Source organism: Physeter macrocephalus, chromosome 14 (genome assembly GCF_002837175.3).
Source record: "Physeter macrocephalus isolate SW-GA chromosome 14, ASM283717v5, whole genome shotgun sequence".
Taxonomy (NCBI): Eukaryota; Metazoa; Chordata; class Mammalia; order Artiodactyla; family Physeteridae; genus Physeter; species Physeter macrocephalus.
In genome coordinates, this window is record NC_041227.1 from 19769861 (window position 1) to 19786908 (window position 17048).

Sequence of the window (17048 nt, forward strand, 5' to 3'; positions counted from 1 at the left end):
CTTATAAGAGGCACCAGATCTTTCTTGCTCTCTCCGCCACGTGAGTACACAGTGAGAAGGTGGCCATCTATAGACCAGGAAGAGAGTCCTCACCAGAAATCAACCCTGCCACATCTTAATCTGGGACTTCTAGCATCCAGTACTGTGAGAAAATAAATGCCCGTTGTGTAAGCCACCCAGTCTGTTGTATTTTGTTATGTCGCTCAAGCTAAGACACTGAGTGATCTGCCAGCCCCTGACCAGCACTACCTCAGTGGCCTAAGATTTTTCTAGGTCACAACCTCTTTGAACATCTAATGAGGCTGAAGATCCTCCTTCCACAAACACACACAAAATGTCACACAGAGTTTCAAATCCTCTGTTGTCCACTCATGATAACTCTATGGCTTCCAGTCTAAAGGCTAACTCTAGAAGTTTCTTTCTCTTCCAATTCTGCTGAGAGCTGGAGTCAGGTGAGATATCAATCAGGTGAGATATCAACATTAATATTTAACAAATGCTTATTCTATGCCAAGTTCTAGGGTAAGTGCTTTGTCCGTGTTCTCTCACTATTGCCTTAGAGCATCTCTCTGAGCTTGAGTTGGTTTCATGTCCATTACAGATGAGGATGCTGGCATACGGAGAAGTTAAGTAACTTGTCCAAGATCTCACAGCTAGGAAGTGGAGGATTCAGGATTCAAACCCAGGATCAGAGCTGACCTTATAACCTCCACACTCTAGGTGAGTCTGCCAGGAAGAGCTTAGACCTTGGACTCCAGGGAGGGGCTGAAGTCCAGATCTGGCTCCCATTGGCGAAACAGATCTCCATGTCTGCTCTTGGGCATTCTTCCTGCACTGAGAGGTATATATGTCTACTCTGGTCACCCTCATCTTCCTCCCGACCACACAGGCAACTCCTCTGGGACAGGAGGTGGGGAGGCACAGGGGCAGGCATACAGTAGGTGTTCAGAAGAGCTTGTGGATTTCACTAAAGTGGGTGGCCTTTGAGGGCCAGGCCCTGTATCCTGGGCTTTCCAGCCTCAAGAGCACATGGCTCTTCCCCATGGGATGGCTCAGCCTAGCACAGCTGATAAAGGCTCCTGGGACATTGTCTGTTTCTTAACTTGGGGTGTATGAACTCTCGCCCAGAACTGGTTAATTTTATGTTGTATCATTTTATATCTAAAGTATCTACCAGCAAATTCTAGATCCCCTGGATGACCAAATACTGCTTTAATTGTTGTGGGCCTTATGACAAAAGAACAGAGGGGGGCTAAATGCTGAAGCATACAACACAATACTCACTGTGCAAGTGGCGATTTAATTTCAGTGACACATCATCCATCACATTAAATTAATCGTGTCATTTTGAAATTTCTGATTTTGTAGCTTTGTTTGTATCATGTGAGTACATTGTGTTTGCTTTTCCAGTTGTATAAAGCTAAAAGGATATGGATTTATACTTAGCTTTATGTTTGTACATATTTCAGTAAAATCATAATAAAGATAATTTGTCAGTTGTAGGGAGGGGGCTGTGATTTTTTTCCCGTTTGAAAAGCAGCTCGTGTATTAGTCAAGTGTGAGAAGCACACGTTTAATTCATTCTGACCAAGTAGAAAATAAGCTTCACACATTGGTGCCCCCCACACACAGCCCCTGCCACCTGCATGGGTCCCCATCCTCCGTCCGGCTCCCCCACTGCTGCCTTGGAGGGGAAATATGACAGCGTAATGAACAGTTGTACGACGTGCTATAAAAAGGCAATTAAGGGAACTATTGGACTGGGACAAGCCAGCGTGACCTGGTTAATAGCTCTGAGCCGAGCTGGGCCGTGGGGAGGGGGAGGGGAAAGGGGGAAGGGGGCTTGCCGCTTTACAGTGAGGGGCTGAGCTGATCCACCGCCCACTGCCTGCTAGGTACTGAGGGCACCCGGGCTGGCCTCACGACTAACGGGTCTAGGGACAGCCTGAGGGGGATGTTGGTTCAGAGCTCGGCTCCAGAGTCTACTCTGCCACTCCTGGTTGAGTGACCCGGGCCGGTGACTCAGGGTCTCTTAGTTTTGGTTTCCTCATCTGTTAAATGGGAATAAAAATGATTGTCCTAGAATGATGTCCCAGCAGTGGGAGGAAGGAGTGGGTCATTCATTATTTAACTGGTCAGTGCTCGGAGCTGCCTAGGGAGTCCAAAGCAAGATGTGGAAGAGACTTTTACTTTGTGTTTAAGTAGGATCTTTGATACAACAGAGTCCGTGTGTGTGTGTGTGTGTGTGTGTGTGTGTGTGTGTCTGTGTGTGTGTGTATTGTGATCAGCTCACCCAGGCTCTCCACCCTACACGGGATGTGAGTTCTTTGATTGGATCTCCTGGAGTCACCCATGTGGTCATGCATCGTGTGGTCACCCCTCCCCTTTGGACCCTCTCTCATCTCCTCAGCCCCTCAGTCTCTGTACTCCCCACATGCCCCTGTTTGTCACCATCTTTGGCATATACCAACCTTTAGGATGGAGACAGAAAAACTTCCTGCCCCATCCAAGCACATCCTTGACCCTACTTCACTGTGTTGGTGGAAGGATTAATGAGACAGCACGTGAAAAGTAGGTAGTGAAGCACCTGGCACATAGTACGTGCTCAATAAAAGCAAGCTATTCTCATAAATCAACTATATTCCAATAAGAATTAAAAAGAAAAGCTTATCTTAAAAAAGCGAGCTATTCTTGTGGTCACAATAAGAAAAGCTCTGGGTTTATATTTAACACCTAGTGCAGTGCCTGACCCATAGTAGGTGCTGAATAAATGTTTGTCGACTGAATTAATGAATGAAACCCCACTTGGTCCCATTATCTACTATCTATGATTGCACACTAACCCCTCTCTGAGCCTCAGTTACTCATTAGTCAAATAGGGATGTGATCCTGCCCCCTGGTCAGAGAGATGCCTTGCAAACTGTAAAGTCCTGTCCACTGTTGGAACTGGTTCTATTCACCTCCACACCCACCCCCACTCATCTGTGTCTGGCACCTGGATTTCTGAGAGCCCGGGGGCTCAGCCCCCCCAACACGCGCATTTATCCTAAAATAGGAAACAAGCACACACATTGGCTGCATGGCCCCCTCCCCCTCCCCACAGCCTCAGATGGAAGTGAAGCTGACAGCCAGCCAGCGACAAAGGAGCAATCAGGAATGATTATGGCTTATTTAGGGTGGGCTTGGTGATTGGCTGAGGAGCCCCGGCTCGCTCCTCACTCAAGAGGAAGAGGGTCTGAGCAAGGCAGCTGGAAACCAGTCCCTCGGCTACTTCTCTCCAGCACCCAGCCCCAAGAGGGGAGCTGTGAGAGGCAGGAGGGTCTCAGAAAGAGACCCTGTCCTCCAGGGAGGTGGTGGCACTCCAGGCCTATGCACCGACATCCCCAGCCACTGAAGGCTAATCTGTGGGCCTGATGCTGACTTGGTAGAGTTCTGAAGCCAAGTCTGGCCATCTCTATCATCCAACTGCGCTCACAATGAAGTGCAAACTTCCTCCCCTGCCCTCGCAGCTTATAAGACCCCGTGTGTCCTGACCCGCCGCCTGCCTCAACAGCTTCCTGTCCAGCAGTAAAACTGGATCTTTGTTTTCAGAGAGTGACCTTCTTCTTACCCCCACTCCCACTAACTCTCATTTCTGTGGCTGAGAACCCACACTGAAAGGCAGGCAGGGCCGCCTTCAAATAGAACTGAAGCCTTACTTTTTCCATCCAATGTGCTAAATGTATTATCTCATTAAATATAGTATCTATTTACCCTCAACCTCAGCCACTAGCTTAGTCTAAAGGGGCATTACTGGAAGGATGCTGGGGTCTCAGGTAATTATGGGAGGACAGGAAGCAACATGACCTCAGGGGACCTGGGACCAGGGACCCCCCCCGCCACACACACCCCCGTTCTTTACTTCTGTTTCCTTAACATGTCACCTTTGTTTTCTTCTGCTGTAAACTGTTTCCATGTCGAGGCAACATGTCTGCCAATAGCTCCCAAGATTCCCATGTCATAGCTGTCATCACCAGAGGGAGACTAGCTGTCTGCCAGCTCAAGTCGAGTGTCTGCCCTGCTGGTAGGGCTGTTGCAAGGACTAAATGAGATCATGTGCATTAAAGTCTCGTGCCTTGTAGTAAACGCTCAGTAAATGGTGGCTGTGATTAATATTGTTATTGTTGTTATTATGATTACCAGCTTTGATCATATTCAGCTTAGGAGGATGTGACACTCATAGGCAGGGATATGAGGTTGGAACCCATGAGACTTGGGTCTGTTCATCCTTGGAACAGACCCTGTTCTGAAAAGGACATTTGCTCACACCAGAGACCATGCCCCAGACCCAGCCTGTCGCCTCACCAGGGGGATGACCAGGCCCTAGGGCAGGGCTCAAAGGACGGGGCTCTCTCCTGGCCTGCTGGAGGTCACCCTCTGACCTTGATCCTGGCAGCTGCAGACCAAAACTGGGGCTATCTCTTGGGGACTCACAGCCTGGGCTACTTTGTCTGTTAAATGAAGGTCACCGAAAGGCAAGGAGGCCTCCTCCTTGCAAAGAGGTAAAACCAAATGAATGCACTCACCAAAGGGCCTCCTATAGAGGGTGTCCCTCAATGTCAGAAATTCACAGGCCATAGGCCTGCTTGAGGCAGGAGGTCCTCTCTGTGGGGTCTCTGGGTCTAGATCCCATAGACAGGGAGAAATCCTTGTACCTGAACAGCACCCAAGGCCCTTAGAGTGGGGCCAGTCAGATCCAGCCCTGGCCTCCTCTCTCTGACTCCAGAATCAACTCTGCCCTCAGGTGCAGGTGCTGCAGGCTATCCCCCATCCCCCCCTCCCCCCTCCCTTCCCCCCACCAACATCTCACCACCACTCTGTTCTCCCAGCTGGGCCTTCAATGTTCAATGCTGGGTAAAAGCATTGGTGCAACCTCCATATTGGGCTATTATAAATGTAACCCTGATTTCAGGGGATGCTCCCTGACCCTGGAGATCGGAGAGGGTGCCCACCTGATTCCACGGCTGGCAGAAGTCTCTCTCCAAGATATTGGATCTTTCGATGTTTCTCAGCAGGTGGGTCCAGCGGGAGGGGCAATGAGGCAAGGACAACGAGGTTTCCTTCTTTTTGCTCCTTGACCCCTTGTATTTATGCTCTTCTCCTCTTCCCCTCTCTCCCCCTCCTCCAGGATGGCCTCTGATTCCCCCCAAGAGTTCTTTCCTGCCATCCGTAGCTACTACCACCATGTTGGGTGCAGAGGCTACAACAAGAGAGATGCGGAATTTAGGGAAACAATTCTGGAAAGCTCAGGGCTCCTGGGAATTCACCTAATGCTTTCTGGTCCAAGATCAATAGGTGAGGAGATCTCCAAGCCCTTCATTAAGCTAAGTCCTTGAGAAGATGAGCTGTAACTAGGTATTAACTAAGCATTCTTTTCGCTCCAAACAAGGGGGTGACTTATTCAGAGCTTTCTTGGAGCAGATATTTCCTCTTTCTGTTGTTTTGCTCTCCTTTCTTGATTTACTTTTTGTTTTACATGGTTGCGAAAAAATATATATAAAATGTATATAGTGAAAAGTCTCCCTCTGACTTCTATTTCCCATCCACCTACCTTCTGATTCTCCCCAGCCGCTGTTACTGGCTTCCTTCCATTTGCCTATACAACAAATATAAATATACAAACAAGTACAAATATATATTCTTATTGTCCTTTTCCTTTTTTTAGCCACACGAAAGGTGGCACATTCTACACCCTGTTATGCTTTTTGGGTTCATTTTTTGCCTAATTTATCTTTGGAGATCTTTCACATCAGAATATAGAAATTACTCAGCATTCTAAAGGAGCTGAGAATAGCATTCTCTAATTATTTTCCCTTCATTCTTTTCTTTATATTCTACCGCTTCCCCCAAATAGATATGCCATTCATTCATTCATCCGTTATTCACCAATCGCCTGCTCTGTGAAGGGTGCTGGGGCAGCAGAATTGAATTAGCCCAGGCCCCCTTCCTCAGGGCTCAGAGGCTGGTGGGATCCAAGTCACCCCCAGCAAGCTGTGAGTGGGGAGGGGGCAGTCCCAGGTTTACTCTAGTCGTGAGTGACTTGTCTTTTGTAGGCCACTGGTCTGGACTGGGTTTTTCTCTTTCTTACTTTTACTACACCATGGCCACACACCCTCCAATCTGGCTTTCTGGACGGCCAGAGGAGTCAATTTCCCCTATTCTGGGGCAAAGATTTTTCAACTAGGTTTGGGGTGGGGCGGGTATTTCTAAGAATCTCTAGCAGGGGTGTGTGTGTCTGAGTTTTAAATTTATTTATTTATTTATTTATTTATTTTGGCTGCCTTGGGTCTTCACTGCTGCGCGCAGGCTTTTCTCTAGTTGCGGTGAGCGGGGGCTACTCTTCATTGTGGTGCGTGGGCTTCTCATGGTGGTGGCTTCTCTTGTTGCGAAGCACGGGCTCTAGGTGTGTGGGCTTCAGTAGTTGTGGCGCACAGGCTTCACAGCGCAGGCTCAGTAGTGCACGGGCTTAGTTGCTCCGCGGCATGTGGGATCTTCCCGGACCAGGAATCGAACCCGTGTCCCCTGCATTGGCAGGCTGATTCTTAACCACAGCACCACCAGGGAAGTCCCTGCCTGAGTTTTAGAAAAGCAAATTCATCATCAGCATTTACATGGCTCCTCTGGAAACAAACAAAAATTCCCATAATGTTCTTAACACAAAGCACAGAAAATAATACATGACCGTGGTGTTGGCAGGTGAGGGATAGAGAAGGCAGAGTGTGAAGATTCAGAATGTGCCTGAAATTTTGTGAATGAACAGTTCCTTAGTTCCTTGTGGTGTTTGTCATGTGCCTGGGGTGCAAATAGTATGTATTATGATCCACTTTATGACTCTGGTGCATTTACTATTTTAAAGTTATTGTAGAACAAGGATATAATAGCAGCTACCTTCTAAAGGCACATGGCTGCCATTTATTAAATGCTTCACATGGCACATTGTCCTAGCAGCCCTGTGAGGTGAATATAACCATCATCGCCGCATCATAGATGAGGAAACTGAGGAACAGAGAAGTTAAGTAACTTCCCTGGGCCGAATGAGTAGTAAGGGACATAAGTGGGCCTGTACTCCAACCACTACATTATCCCATTCCCTGAGAGCCCATTTCACTTCTCTGGGCCTCACCTTTTCTCATCTGTAAAATGGGGATAAAAAATTACATCAAAGGACTGACCTGAGGATTTTAAGGGATCATGTCTGTAAAGTATGCAGGACACTCCCCATCACACTGCCATGAATATCACCTAAGATGAATGCCTACGGTGCTCCTATACTCAGGCTGCCAGGAAGGCCTTACTTCTGAGCAGGGCCCTGAGAAGATGGTATTGCAGCCAAGAGTCAGGGAAAGGTGAGGGATGAGGTGCCCAATGAAGCTCATTGATTTAATAAACTCACCTCTGCATCTCAGCCCCCTTCCCCGGGTCCCCTGGAGCTCATCCTCTGCTGAGAGGGCCAGGGTCCCTCTGGGCAGGGAAGTCTGTTTTGGTCCCATTTCCATTACACACTTGGCTGAGCAGAGGGGGAGGGGAGCCAGCGGCTGCCAGGCAGTAATTAATTGCCTATTTGGACTCCTGCTGTCACCTAGATGGAGGATACAGGACAGCTCCTGCCTGGGCCTGGGCTGGCTGATGGCTGGGAGGGGAGCGTCCCTCCACATCTTGCCTCCACTGTCCCCTCTGAATCCATGCCCAGGCCATCTGGGGAGGAACCATGGCAGAATAAAGGCACCTTCTGTGCACTTTGACAAAAAGACCTTGTGGTTCTAGCCAGCGATACTTGAGACAACTGCAGGGTGCTCTGTCTTGGGTACTTTCTCGAAGGCATTAAGGGTCACTTTGCTTTAGCCTCTGAGAAGCAGCTCTTGTGAAGGGAAGAGCATCCAAGACCCAGAGTTTTAGGACCCTGTGTTCTCATCCTGGCTTTTCCATCCACTGGCTGTGTGACTTTGGACAAGGCACTTGCTGTCTCTGAGCAACCACTTTCCTCCTCTGGAAAAAGGAGTGGGGGAGGAGGCAATCATACTCCTGTGGACTTGTGCTTTTTTCTGCTTCCAGAATCCATTCTCTTGGAGAATCACCTGCCCTGCCCCCATTTCATAATAATCCTCCTTGGTGCCTATGGTATGGGTGGGGTCAACGCTGCAGGTCCCAGGGACAGAGATGTGACCCAGGGGATTTTCTTTGAGCAAAAAATCCTCTTCCTTACAACCTAAAGAGGTCTGAATAATACAATTACCTATCCTTGAGGGTTATAGGGGTAAACTGTGGAAGTAATGTAGTTGATAGTACTTTGCAAGCCTCAAGGCACAAGGTGCATCTGCGAATAAAATCCTTATCATCACCATTGTCAACATAATCACCACCATTGTCATTAACATGATCATTATCATTGCTATCACTTGGGCCCGAAGACCTTTGCTAGAATGAAATGGGTTTCCTAATCATTTGGCAGTGGCTTGCAGGAGACTTGGATTCGAGGCTCACTGGATCTCAGTGGGAAGGATTATCTGATCGATTAGTGTTGTCTGCCCTGAGTGTAGCAGGGGATGGTGCTATGTGTTGGTCATTCTTTATTCACCTCTCCTGGGATGGAGATGAACACTCAAGGTTAAGTGACATTTCTGGTATTATAAGCAAAAGCAGGACCTCAAACTCGAGACTAGACAGAGGCCCATAGGATACAGGGGTGAGTTCACCCAGTCAAAGCCAGAGCTTATTTATGGGAGGCCTTCCTGCACCAAAAGTTTGGAGATTGGTCTGCACATGAGAAGAGAATTAAAGGAGTGATCCTAGGCAGAAGGAGAGGCAGGGAGCTCAAAGCGGACAAGGGGAGGTATGTAGGCTGGGGGTCTGCAGTTGAGCCCCCTCTGGCCTGGGTGCTACTCTGCCTCCCAGGCCACTGCTGGTTGGTGGGTGTCTCATCCTCCACCCTCATTTTGGAGTTTGTGTTTGGGTCAAGACTCATGGACTAAACATTCTGCCTCTAGAAGAAGAGCTCTGATGAGGACACCCAAGGGAAAGGCTACAGCTGGAGGCTTCCCCTCTGCAACCCTGCAGCTAAGAGTCCCATCACCCCCTCAGCCTCATCACCCCCAGGGTTTCCATGACCCAGGTCCTCAACACAAATTCCTGAACTGGCTTGTCCTGAGCCCCCCATGGCTGGGTCTTGGAGGATCCTGAGTCTCTACAAATCAAGCACAGTCAGATCTGAGCAAAAAGTCCACTCCTGGCCACTGCTCTGGCTGGAAAAGTGGCAGAGGTTTTCTAATTGATTCGTCTCATGGTAATTATCTTTACAGTGCTCTGACTATATATCAGGCATAAGCGAAGCACTTCCTGCTCATTACTTCGATGGACTCTCCAAGCAGCCCTGCAAAGCAGGTATTAATACTTCCATTTTACAAAGGAGACAGCGAAGACTTAGAGAGTTGAAGTGCTTTGCCCAAGGTCACAGAGCTAGGATGTGACAAATCGGAGTTTCCACCCCAGGGCTGTCAAACCCCACATTTCTAAGGAGCACAGGGGCAGTGCCAGCCTCACCTTGCTCCCAGGCATGTGCCTCAGCTCTCATCCCCCAGTGTCTGAACGTCCAGCCACCCCTCTCTGTACCGGGCACATGCTGAGGTGGCAATTGGGGGCACGCTGGGCCGCTTCTTGTCCTCTGACGTGGGAAAGCTCCGGGCAAGGTCTAGGAACAGGGAATGTCAAGTGTGGAGGGAGTTAGGGAGCAGAGAAAACAAATTGGAAAGACAGAGCTGCAAGGCGGGATGTGATCACATTTTGTTCTAAATATCAGGAATCAGGAAGCCATTGACCGCGACCTGCAACAAGGTCAGAGAGTGGGGCTCACCTTAGGTAGCTTAGCTGTAGAGTAATGTGAGGGAGAGATCCCCCAAAGAAACAGTCTCGTGACCAGAAGAACAGGTGGGAAAAGGGATGTCCTAGCTTAAGGGTGCTCTCAGAGCGTTCCGGAAAGAGGTGACACCTGGGTTGAGCCCTGCGGGCCTAGAAGGAGTTGTCCAGGTGAACAGGGCATGGGGAGGGCAATACAACAAGGCTCAGAGGTGGCAGTAGATGCGTTTGGGAAATTGCAAGTATTTCATTGGCTGGAGCAGGGGACACACAAGGAAAGGACACAGGGCCTTCAATACGTAAGGGAGGGTCAAGCAGCCTAAGCTGGTGAAGAAGAGGAGGGATTGGGGAGCTGACCTGGTACAGAGCCAGACACCTCCAGTCAGAGGGGACTGATGGGCTGGGGCTCGGGGCCCTACGAGTCCACCCCGGGGTGAGGAGGACAGCAGGGAGGGGCAGTGTTGTGACCCCACCACATGGGGTGGGCCAGAGCTGGGGGCCAAAGGAAGCAGCCCCTAGGGAAAGAGGGGACCTGGAGAGGGCTGGGCTGATGGGCTTGTGGGCAAGGATCCAGACCCAGTAGCGTCCTGGAGGGCAGATGCCGGAGGGAAGCACGGGGGACTGAGGGCGTACCGAACACGGCCCAAGGGGAGAGGGTTGCAGAAGGCTTCCTGGAGAAGAAGAGATCCAAGAGCTTTGCAAGATTAAAAATTGAGGGCTCTCTGGTACAAGTTTACCGACTTGTATACTGGAGCACTCTCGGGGCAAGGCTGTGGCTCAGTGGGTAGGTGTGAACAATTCAGGCTGTAGATATAATGCCTTTCCATCATGGTCAGAATTAGCCCCTTGCCCGGGGGAGGGGGACTGCCTACAGCCGCTGGGACCTGGGGAAGCAGGGGTTCACACCAGCGGTTGGGCAGGGTGGCTTTGAGGAGGAAAGGAGACCAGGGAAGGAGGTGCCCTCCATGCTGGAGACTGTCCCGTCACCAAAACCGTTCTGCTTTCATGGAACTTGTGATCTAATGGGGGAGCCAGACGTTTGGACAGAAAATCAAATAGCCCCGGGCTGTGGTGTGCGATGAAAGAGAGATTCCGGAACTGTAACAGCCGTTGTGAGGGGGATGTAACTCATTCTAGGAAGTAGGAGGTGAAGACAGTGCTCCCGGGAGAAGAGCTGACACTACGTCATGGGTGTGGAGTACAAGGAACCATGCTCATCCTTAAAGCTCAGCCCATCATGTTAGCTTTTCCAGAAAGCCTTCGCTGGCCTCCTCGTGCAGAGACACATGCTTCCCTCCCCACGCTCCCCCTGTCCTGTATTACTTAAGACATCACTGACACTTAGGTGTCCACCAGCCCCAACAGACCGGGCCCTTCCAAGGCTGTGATTCTGACCCATTTGCCTCTGTCCCCCTCCCCATCCCCAGCTCCTGGCGCTGGCAGAGAGTTGATGCCACTAAGTGTAGGTGTCACAGCCCCATTACAGGTTGGGGCAGGGGATGCATTTGCCATCGCTCTTGCCTTAGTTCGGGTTCCCCGCAAAGCGAGAACTTGGGTGCAAGTGGTTTAGTTGTGAGGTGATCCTAGGAAACTCAGTGAGGGAGTGGGAAGGGAGAAAGCCGAGGAAGGAAAGGTGTACTGACTAGTGGGTTGCCGCTGTGGACCAGTGGGGTGCCGTCCCATTGGAGACCCTCACAGGAAGCGTGTGGAACGTGTCTCAGAATTTTCCCACCAAGAGACAAAGTGGAGTATTAGTCCATTGACACCCAGCACCCCGCTCCCAACCCCCAGTACTTCCAAGGTGCCCTGCGAGTGGGCTGGACCAACTCTCATGGCACCAGAGAAAGCCTTCAGGCTGAGGACAAAAGTGAACCAGGCACTTGAGATGGGAACCTGCCAGGGAGCCCTGGAACTGTCCACCAAGGCTGGAAATGAGCTTGGAGGTGGCCAAGGGAATGTAGGGCGGGGGACATCAACAGTCTGCTACCATTGTCCACACCAGGCTCCAAGCCATCACCAAGCCACTCCGCAGTCATCTTCTGAGTTCAGACACAGCTTCGGAATCCTCGCCATGGTGACCTGGGCAGCCATCCATTCGTCAGGGTAGCATTCGAAATGAAACATATTTGCTGTTCTAGTGAAGATGCACGGACCCACGGATCAGACCCAGAGCCCCCAGTTTCCAGCACTGGGGGAAAGGCTGGAACGGTGCTGTGTAGACTGAGAAGTGCTGGGAGTTTGTCAGCCAGTGTCATTGAAATGACCTCAGAACAAAGTCCAAAGTCTCTGCTCACTGGGGCTGACCTTTGGGTAGCTGGGTCTCATCCTAGAGTGGTCTTTTTTTTCATGCAGTACATTCCTGCAGGAAATTTCCAAAGCAGATGGTGGGGCTACCCAAGGGAGACAGGCTGGGTCTACCAGAGAGCGGCAGCATCTGACAGCACAGGCAGCGCTTCTGAACTGTCTGAGCAGAGGAATTCCATCCAGATGGAGCAGGAAGGAGGCCTCCAGAACTGGAGCTGCTGGAGGTTTCAGCAGACCCTGCCCAGGTCTCCTGCTGCCTCCCCAGGCCAGGAGCTAAGAGGGTGGCCCTGGAAGATGTCTTTGAGTGGAAATGCCAGGCCTGGGGATCTTACCCTGTGGCCTCAAGAACAACGTTTTGGAGGTAGAGACTTCCAAGGATCCATCAGATTGATCAGAAACCGCAAAGACCAGATCGGAAACAGGTGCAATGACGTAACCTTCTCTACTTAGTCCTCAGGATTGTGAGGAGGCCACTGTAGCCCCTCCCTCCAAAGCAGGGGAGGGTCTAAAACAGCCAGTGGGAGGGGGAGCCTGGGACTCCCCTCCCCACTTGTATTTCCAGTGGGTCAGCTCCACCCAGCACCCCTTGACCCTTCACACTGAGGAGATTTGGGGTTCCTTTCCCTTACCTGTCTTTGGTTGGGCCCCCGAGAGGCCAACCCTGAGACAAGGATGTGGGTGCTGCTGGTTTAGATGGCAGGTGATTCCAGGAACCTCAGTAGGAGAGCAAGCAAGAGAGGGAAGGGGAGAGAGCTAAGAAACACATGGGAGGGCGTCACTGAGCAGGCTTTGCTGAGGGCAGCTGGGGAGCCAGCTGGGGACCCCTGGGAGACAGTACAGAACACACCTGTGCTGCCCGAGGAATGAGGGATCAGGACATGTATTCCCCACTCCCCGGCATCATCCGCTGAGGGCAGCTCGGTGCAGGGGATGGACCCCCAGGCATTCCGGGCTGCCCGAGGCACCAGCTCCGGGGAAGAGCCCACAGGACACAGCGCAGCCTGGGATGGGGATTTCTCATGAGATGTGGGCAGGTACCGATGACACCTGCTATATCACCCTTCTCCGTCTTTCCTCCCCTTTCTCCTTTTTTCCCTCTCCTCTTTCCTCCTTTCACCTTGAGACCCTTACTGTGCCTCACGTCCTCAGCATCTTTTCCAAGAGTTCCTGGAATCTAGCGTTTCTTAAAGTGTGGTCCCCTCGATACCTTGGGATTTTTGTTAAAAATGCAGATAGCAGGGCCTCAGCCCTACTAAACCAGTACCTTTGATTATGGGCCTAGGAACCCGCATTTAAACAATATCCCAAGTGAATCGGATACGTGTGGACGTTGCTAGCCTAACCCCATTACAGCAAGGTGACAGCAGGGAATTTCGGGTCCGTTATGGAGTCTCCAGGCCCTGCCTTTGCCCCCACCTGACCACCTGACTTCTTGGGCTTGGTTTCCACTGTCTGACTCCCTCCCTTCTCTCCAGGCTCCTTCTCTCGACCGGCTATTGGGATGGCTGCATCTTGGATGTTGCCTCTGCCCTTGATGGGTCCTTTGTAGGATTTAGGGCTTGGACCTTCGTTCAGCAGTCGAGAGGTGGTGCCCCACCCCATCTACCATCCAGTCACGTCTGCCACATCTGGCCAGATGCTCCTGAGGGTAGCCCTGGTCCACGGGGAAAGAAATCAGACTTAGGTCCTTCTGTGCGCCCCAGCAGTCACAACAAGGCGTCCTACTAAAACACACTGTGCCCCAGAGTGGCACGTGACTTCAGTGTATGAGGCACAATCTCCGATTCCAGGAGTGTCACCCAGGCCGACCGCTGTTCATGTACCTTTGTACACAACCAGATGGCATAATATAGCCACGTACAAACTCAGGGACAATTTTACACTGTGTGCGCCCACAACACACACAGAGGAGAAATCTCACAGCAAACCACCAAATCCCTCAGAGTAGCACACCATCTCACAGTAACATGTGGCACACGAATTGTCACAGCATGAAAAAAACACTTTAGAGTCTGTGGTGACATAGCCGCACACCACATAATATAGTTGCACAGCAAGGTGGTGTCACACACACACACACACACACACACACACACACACACACACACACAGTAACTCAGGCACAGCAGCAAACACAGACACTTACCGTACAGGCAAAAAGAAACCCACACAGAGCACAGCCTCAGAGAAGCACACGGTCACGGTCATGGTCTTAATGCAACATCACACCCTGTTGAAATAATAGACCATCTTACAGCCTGGGGCACAGAGAGGCAGCAACACACAACCTGACTCGACTGACTCAGCCACAGTCAGACGGAGCAGGGCAGACACGGGGTGCAGTGGAGACTGATGGTGAGGGGAAAGGTTGCCTTTATTTGAACAGATGTCTGCTAAAGGAGCAGGGGTGTTATTTAGCTGCTTTGATGAGCTAATGGATTCCAGTAGCTGTGAGCCTGGGGGGATTCATTACTGGCCCCAGGAGCAATTGCTGCACCTACACACGCTTCCACCCTCACTGATTTCTCACTTCCTTGCTAGCGTAGCCAGCCTCAATCCCCAAAGCCAAAGCCCTATTTGAACAAGAAGGGCAGAAGCCGAGCAAATATTTGTGTCTTCAGGCCTCGCTTGGCACTCACTGGGATGAGGTTTCCTTCTGGGATCAAGAACAAATTTTGCCAGGCAGATTCTGCTCGACTTGGCCTGGGTGGGAGGCAGGGGCTCAGGCTGAGCTCCGTCCTGGACCCCTCAGGTCATGCTGGGATGGCTCTTTTCCCTCTCTCCCTGTACTCACCTTGCTGCCTCTCTCTTCATTCACAGCCAGCCTCCCTCTCCTAGAGGGGTCTACAACCACTGCTTTACCTCCCATCCACTCGCAGCCCACTGCAATCTGGGACCCACTCACCATTCTTCCAAACTGCTGCATCTGGAGCCTCTAACGTCATCCTCATTCTCCTCGACAACTCGGTGGCCTGTGCGGCTTTTGGCCAGATTCTATCCCCTCACATCTGATTCCCAGAGAACACCCATCTCCTGCTTCTTCCTTACCTCATACTTTGCCCCTTCCCATCCCCTTCCCAAGCTCTTCCTTGGCTGCTGCCCTTATGTGTTGGTGCTTTCAAGCTCCCAGTCACTGACCCCCTCTGAATGCTCCCAGGGGAACTTGGAAACTGCCCATGTCTCATGCAATCTGTTACCCCTTCTGCTAGTGGTCAAGTGTGCAATGGTTAAGAGCACTACCCCCTAGATTTCCTTGGCTCAAATCCTTGCTTTGACGCTTGCTGGCTACGTGGCCTTGGGGAAGTTACTTTGCTTTTCTGTGCCTCAGTTTCTCATCTGTAAAATGGGGACCATGACAACTTCTGCCTCATAGAGTTTTTTGATGGTCAAACGAGTTAATATATGTAAATTGCAGAGGACGCGCCCAGCACATAGTAACTGCTACATCAGGGTTGGCTGTTATCATTACCTGCGACATGGTGATAATTTACACACCTGCATTTGTAACGAAAGAGAAATATGTTTTGTTAGTTGGCCTCATGGAGCTTGAATGCAAAGGGAGATAAACAATGAAAGACTAACAGATATCCCCCAAAGCACAGGCACGTGTGACTGAGAGTCTCCGAACTTATGAACAAGCAGGCGGTTTCACCCTTGGGAACATCTCCCACTGTGGAAGCCAGCTTCCAGGATGGCCCCTAGTGATTCTCACCTCCTAGAATTCATGCCCTGGTGCAGTTCCCTTTTATAGTGGGTAGGGCAGATAAACCATCTGGAGGAAGCTCTGTCCCCCTGCCACCCCCCAAACACTCCATTCCCTCAGCAGCCTCTGTGGGGCAGGGAGGGGGGAAGGAAACCTCTATTCTGTTATCATCCTGTAACACTTGTGCTCTAGAAATAACATGATTAAGTCCAGAGAACAAGGGTGGGAAAAGTGGGTGCAAAATGGGGGCCAAGGATCCCTGGGTGACAGGAGGGAACTCTGGGGGCCTGCTGGGAGGAGTGAGCTGTGGTGAGGCGTAGGGGTCAGAGACAAGCTTCAGTTGCTGCTGCTTTGCCCTGTAGGCTCTCTGAGGACCCCTCCCTAGGTGGAGGGGTTGCTCATATTTCCCTTATCTCTGTGAGCCAGTGACAGCCTGTCCTCCAAGGCCACTGATCACATGGCATTGTTATCATCCTGTGCCTGTCACCAGCCAGGGCTGTGGGGCTGTCGATTTCTGATGAACAGCACCTGAGCGCCAAAGGGAATCTGTTCTTGGCCTTATCTCCGGCCTGTGTATCCTGCTTGGGCTCCACGTTCACGGTCCCAGTGGAGCCATCACTGTACCAGTAGCAGCCCCTGGGGTACCCAGATAAGGCACTAGCTGTCTGTACCCTGAGCTCTGAAGTCAATGGCTGTGGGGAGGGGGTAACACCCAGACTGGCATCTCCAGGTCAGGTCAGTATCTCCGGGCACATTTCTGGGGGCACTGTGGCAGTTCTGGCCATGCCAAAGGCACAGAACTAAGCTTGGGGAATGTCCCCAGCTTCAGCATTCACTAGCTGTGTGGAATTACACATCTTTTCACTTATGTACAGTTTCCTTCCCCAGCTGAACAAGGGAGGAAAAAGAGTCAGCACCAAGGACAGCGCATCGCAAGGCTTTCCACGAACAGGTGGAAGGAAGAAAAGGAGGGAGGGAGGGAGGAAGGAGGAAAGGAAAGAGGGAGGGGGGAGGGAGGAGGCAGAGAATGGTGAGGGAAGGGGAAGGAGAATTCTTTTGCAGGCCAAATAATGCTGTGCTATTCTGGGGTCTGTACTTTTCAGCTTGCTCAGTGGTTGAAGAAAAGGTTGACTGTTTGACCAAGGCAGAATGA

The 17048-nt window shown here is 51.0% G+C and overlaps 1 long non-coding RNA gene across 1 annotated transcript in view; it reads left to right on the forward strand.

The window, feature by feature from the left end:
* The window catches only part of LOC114487730 (uncharacterized), a 49334-nt gene that overhangs the window by 25913 nt on the left and 6373 nt on the right, over positions 1-17048 (forward strand). Inside the window, exon 3 of the long non-coding RNA XR_008619254.1 lies at positions 602-720. This is a non-coding gene — a long non-coding RNA (uncharacterized lncRNA). The remainder of the gene's footprint in view (positions 1-601; positions 721-17048) is intronic.